General features: G+C 42.9%; 2 non-coding genes across 2 annotated transcripts; one reads left to right on the top strand and one right to left on the bottom strand.

The window, feature by feature from the left end:
* The first annotated feature begins 754 nt into the window (after positions 1 to 754).
* Positions 755 to 827, top strand: trnak-uuu (transfer RNA lysine (anticodon UUU)). The gene has a single exon. It is a non-coding gene; the product is annotated as a tRNA-Lys (tRNA).
* Positions 828 to 1,697: 870 nt separating this feature from the next.
* On the bottom strand, positions 1,698 to 1,816 carry LOC147264727 (5S ribosomal RNA). Its single transcript, XR_015114688.1, has one exon. It is a non-coding gene; the product is annotated as a 5S ribosomal RNA (ribosomal RNA).
* Positions 1,817 to 5,562: the final 3,746 nt, after the last annotated feature.

Genomic DNA, 5,562 nt, shown 5'->3' with positions numbered 1-5,562 from the left:
AGGGAGAGAATGACAAAAAGATGGGAACAAGATGAGGGTGAAAGACAAGCAGAGAAAGACAGAGGGACAGGGGGATGGAAGACAGACACACAACCAACAACAGCAACAGCAGCAATAATAGTATTGATATTGTCCTGTTATTGATGTTTTCATGTGAAAGTGGTATATTTAAGATAAAAGACACTGTTAGAACAGAAAGATCCAGAAAACCCACCAACAAGAGGTGTGTCTGATACAGATGTGGAATTATTGGCTCTCACAATGTTAAGGCAACTGGGAAGAAGACAAACAAAAAAGGCTTGTGTGATTCAGACATTCATCAAAAATGGTCCTGTAGAACTGTTCAATGTGTCATGACTTCAGAAGCTCAAATCCTCTCTCAGGTCTAGTGAGAGTGGAAGAGATTATAAAATGAGAGAAGCAGGGCCCTCACTCAGAGCTGAAATAGCTCAGGTGGGAGAGCGTTAGACTGAAGCTCAAAAGGTCCCTGGTCCGATCCCAGGTTTCAGCAGAGGAACAGCATTGACTTTACTTTCCAGTGGAGGAACTGCAGACATGAAGGAAACTAACATCTTGTCCTGTGCATTCTGATGACATTCAAGACATTTTTGGAGCCTCTTGTAGGATTTTGCCACAGAGAATCAGAGCCAATCAAAAGCATGGTGGACTTTAACATGGAGGATTGAACAAGTCAAGAAAGCAGCAGTTTGACCTTCACAGGTGTTTCTTTTTCTGTCTAAATGCTGTAGAAAGAGCCTGAGTAGCTCAGACGGTAGAGCATCAGACTTTTAATCTGAGGGTCCAGGGTTCAAGTCCCTGTTCAGGTGCTGTGGATGTACCAGTGTTTAACAACATGGTACTGGATGAAGTTCAGTGTTGAACAAACTGTCATCATCAAAAGTAGAAGTGTTCTTGTCTTGCCACTGTGAGACTGTCGCTGGAAAAGTGACTAATAATAATTTCATGTGCCATGCAATTAACAAAAGACCACAAATAACACTGGTCAAGTTAATTTTATTGATATTGCACCAAATCACAAAAAAAGTTATCCCATGACACTTTAAAGGTAGAGCAGGTCCAGCACCAAACTCCTTTAATGAATCTACACCCAACAATTCTCCATCAGCAAGCACATCCTGCAAAAACGGTGACAAAAACCTTCCTTTTAACAGGCAGGAACATCGAGCAGTTCCAGGCTCAATGGGGACGGCCTTCTGCTTTGACCGGTTGGGGGGAAAGAGAGCAGGAGAGCGGGGCAGAGACAAAGACAGATAATGGAGGAAGACAGATATGTAGAAGGAAAGAGAGGGACAGAGATAAAGAGAGAGAGACACTGATGGACAGACGGTGATGTGAGCAGGTGGAGCTACAGGTGGCAGATTGAGCCTCTTCACATTTGCTGCCTCCTCCAGCAGCACCCAGGTCTGGCATGAGGGGAGCCTGAAGGCTTCAGAGAAGGAGACAAGTCAGTAATACGTATGAGTATAATTTATGTATGACACATATAGGAGGACAGAGAGGAGGAGAGAGAAGCCAAGTGCACTGCATCTGCCATCTGTCTACTTCAAATTAACCACTGCATGACATTCCATTCCAAAGCTGCGGAAAGGCGCTTCAAGAAAAGGTGTGTGAGGGAAGCTCGCTCATGCTGGTCCCCAAACACTCAAAGCTGCCCTTTCCTCACAAAGAAACAAAAAAGCTTACAGCACCTGGTATTCCCAGGCGGTCTCCCATCCAAGGACTAACCAGGCCCGACCCTGCTTAGCTTCCGAGATCAGACAAGATCGGGCGTGTTCAGAATGGTATGGCCGTAAGCCCTTGACTCTGACACACATGGGCTCTACATCCATTTCACTCACTTTACAACCTCAGAACAAAAGTGATGCGCAACAGCCTCAGGGTCTTTTCACACACCAAATAGCTGTCCTGTCAATCAAAGAAAAGAATGTTGATGTCATCTAGAGAAAAGTACTGCATCTGCCATCTGTCTACTTCAAATTCCACGCTGCATGACATTCCATTCCAAAGCTGCAGAAAGGCGCTTCAAGAAAAGGTGTGTGAGGGAAGCTCGCTCATGCTGGTCCCCAAAGACTCAAAGCTGCCCTTTCCTCAAGCTGAAGTCAAAAGAATTGCAAATTGATCCTTCACAGGTACTTGTTCACAGAGATGGATGAAATAAAAATTGAATATATTCTAGTATTATAAAAATACAATGTAAATTATTAACAATGAGTAAGAGGATTTTCAAAACAAAACAAACAGTGTCTTTCTTGGTTCTGAGCTTTCGTTTCACTGAAAATAAAAATCTTTTTTTGTTAGATAGTTTTACATAAAATACCCTCAATTCATCCTTAACACCTCAATTGTAAGGAAAAAACAGTTTCCTCTACAAAAGATAACCCTTTTGTTTTTTTTAAATATACATCATATTTAATCCCTTTCAGAATCCTTAAGTTACTTTCTAAAACGGTATTCTTTAATTTACAACAACTAAAACTCAATATTTTACCTGTGGGCACACACACATTCATATGAAAAACCTTAAATTTGATTTTTACCTGTTTCAGGCCTGTTTATTGAAGCTCGTGTGCGGTCGGGGCTTCACAACTGTAATGGCCGCTTCACTCGCAGCTGAGCACACAATAAAAGCAAGTGCATGTGTATGTTAGTCCTCACAAATCCAGGGTTTTATTAGAAGGGGGAGAACGGGAATGGAGGATGAGAGTCTGAATGGTAATGGCAATGGCGGTGGCAGTCACAATCCAAACACTCACAAGCAATGGCGGGACAGCGAAAGTCACGAAGAAGAAAACACAGCAGGACAGGGCACAGCAGAACAGCAGAGCCATCGGATGGAAACCCGTCTCTCTCTCTCCAATGTCCGTCTCCTTCAAGCATATTATCTTAATTTAGCCACAATTATCAAACATTATCTCGTGTCGAATTAGCATTACCTTTACTTTCGCTCCAAAAATATTACAACGCTAAAGCTACGATTTGCATGCACATTAGCACGGAATGCTATCCCTAGCTAGCACGTCGCTAACCATGTACACATCCAGTCTCTTTTCACTATAACAGTTAGATAAAGCGCAAATACAGGCATAAATATTCACCTCTCGAAGGTCACACAGAAGTTTACATCAGGACCACCAGTCGTCGACCTCCAAAATAAACTTAAATGCTCTCCACACAAATGATGCCTCCCCTCTTCGCTCTCTGATCATTGCCTCTGTTTCTCTCCCCATGCGCGCTAACTACTCACCTCACAAACCTGCGCCACTAGTCCCACCCCTTACACAGGAACTTTCCTCTGATTGGCTTTTGCGGTCTTAATACACCCAAAGATAAGACAGGAATGAAATGATTGACAGGTAACAATTGAGGTTACATATAAACACGGCTTCTTCCCCTCTCCTTATTCTCAGATCACTGATCTTTTCCAGACTCAGACTCGTTACATATTATATTTATGCTTTCAACCTGCTCACATTATAACCAATTTTAACGATTATGAACTCTATTTATTTTTGAACTTTTTAACACATCTTTTATGCTTTTTATGCGATGTAATTTATTTTATTTTTTTACAGGGCTACATGTTGTATGATAACAAGAGTGTATATTGTTTACAATGTGTCACAGTCAATGGGTGGCACGGTGGTACCGTGGTTAACAGTGTCGCCTAAAAGCAAGTTCAAGTCCTGGCTCGAGCACAGGTTCTTTCTGTGTGGTGTGTGCATGTTCTCCCCGTGTCTGCATGGGTTGTCTGTCTATTTGTGTTGGCCCTGCAATGGACTGGCTACCTGTCCAGGGTGAAACCTGCCTCTCACCTGAAAGCCACTGGGAAAGGCTCCAGCCTCCCCCTGCAACCCTTAACAGAAATAAGCTGGGATGCATGGAAGTATAGAAAGCGGATACAATGAAGCGCATACAAATTTTTCGAATGCATGAAAAAGTCTCACCTTTTGTTTTTTTCATATTGGTTAGTTTGGAAGCATGGAATTTCTGACAAAGCCTAAATTTGTATTGTTTATTCACTGATTTTTCTGACAATTTACAAACAAAGCTTTCAAAACTGAGAGGACAAGCAGTGGTGTTTAAGATCAACACCCAACATGGGGCTTGAACCAACAACCCTGAGACTAAGAGTCTCATGCTCAACTGACTGAGCTAATCAGGTTACATCAGTGTAAGTCCCATAGCATGAAGCGGTCAGAGTGAGAGACTCACAGTCCTGTGAGTGATCACCCACCCATCTATCCATCCATCCATCTATCCATCCGTCCATCCATCCATCCATCCATCCATTTTTTCCGCTTATCCTGTTAAGGGTCACAGGGTGGGGCTGGAGCCTATCCCAGAGGGGACATTACCTTGGACAGGTCAGTGGTCCATCGCAGTCCACCGCAGCCAACAAATATTGACAGACAACCATTCACACTCACAGCCATACCTACGGTCAATTTAGAGTTGCATTTCCATTTGCATGTCTTTGGACTGTGGAAGGAAGCTGGAGTACCTGGAGAGAACCAGCACAGGGAAAACATGCAGACACTCTCAGGATTTATTCCAATGAAGCGCCTAAAAAAGGAGTGTTGGAACTCACTCAGATGAATGAGACATTATAAGCCATCAAATATATACATGTAGATGTAGTGTTGGAGATCCAAGAAAACAGGGAGAAAAGAGAAGAGAAGAAGAAGAAGAAGAAAAAAACAGCTTCTTTGACCAGATAACATAGTTGTCTATTTCAATGTTTGAGGTCTGAAAAAATAACTGATTAACTGTGAAATGTGATGGACAGGCAAGTACTTACTAGGATCAGGGCAGCTGGAAAATAGGCTCCTGCATCTGTAGGCAATATCAGAGACAAAGAAAAATCAACACAAATGAGCAGTCACTTGAACGATGCTAAAACCACTCTTTTTTAAACAAATACAACCACAGCTTCTGCTCTATGGCCTTAACTACACTGTAATCATGCCATCAGACAGACTCATGCCAGAGCAGTAGCCTAGCACAAGATGGAGGAACGTAATTGCATGTAAACACAGTCAGTGTGCACTCATCTTAATATGAACCGACTTAACTGTTGTGTGACACGTATATTGTGTGTACTGTAAAATGGTTCAGACTATCATAAAGCTTCATGAATTCACAGGCAAAATACAGATGTCGCACACATTAATTTGTGGAGGCTCGAGATGTAAAAAGTAAAGTCGACTCTCTGTGTTTTTTGGATTAATTTGCAAGCATTTTCAACATTTTGGCTAGCTGCTAAATCTGGCTAGCATGATGTGCACCGAGTGTAATTATCAATGCAAATGTGGCAGGATGAGAGGTCCCACCCTAGCAGTGAGACTGGTTGGTGATGCCTGACTTGGCTTGTACCATCATTAGCCAACCAGTGTGTGGCGCTGCTCTATAAATAGGGGCAGCATCTACCTGGTCAATCTCTTGCTCTTGGGGTTCGGGGTCCTCCCACTTCCTGGTCACATCGCTTCCGCCTCTGATCGCCTCACGCCTGCCTTCTCGCCACCGTCTGTGCTGGTATGTAGC

This window comes from Aulostomus chinensis, chromosome 4 (assembly GCF_037954235.1).
Source record: "Aulostomus chinensis isolate RoL2024-O1b breed Wild chromosome 4, RoL_Achi_v1.0, whole genome shotgun sequence".
Classification (NCBI taxonomy): Eukaryota; Metazoa; Chordata; class Actinopteri; order Syngnathiformes; family Aulostomidae; genus Aulostomus; species Aulostomus chinensis.
Note: the sequence above shows the minus strand (reverse complement) of the source record. Positions and strands in the feature narration are given on the sequence as shown.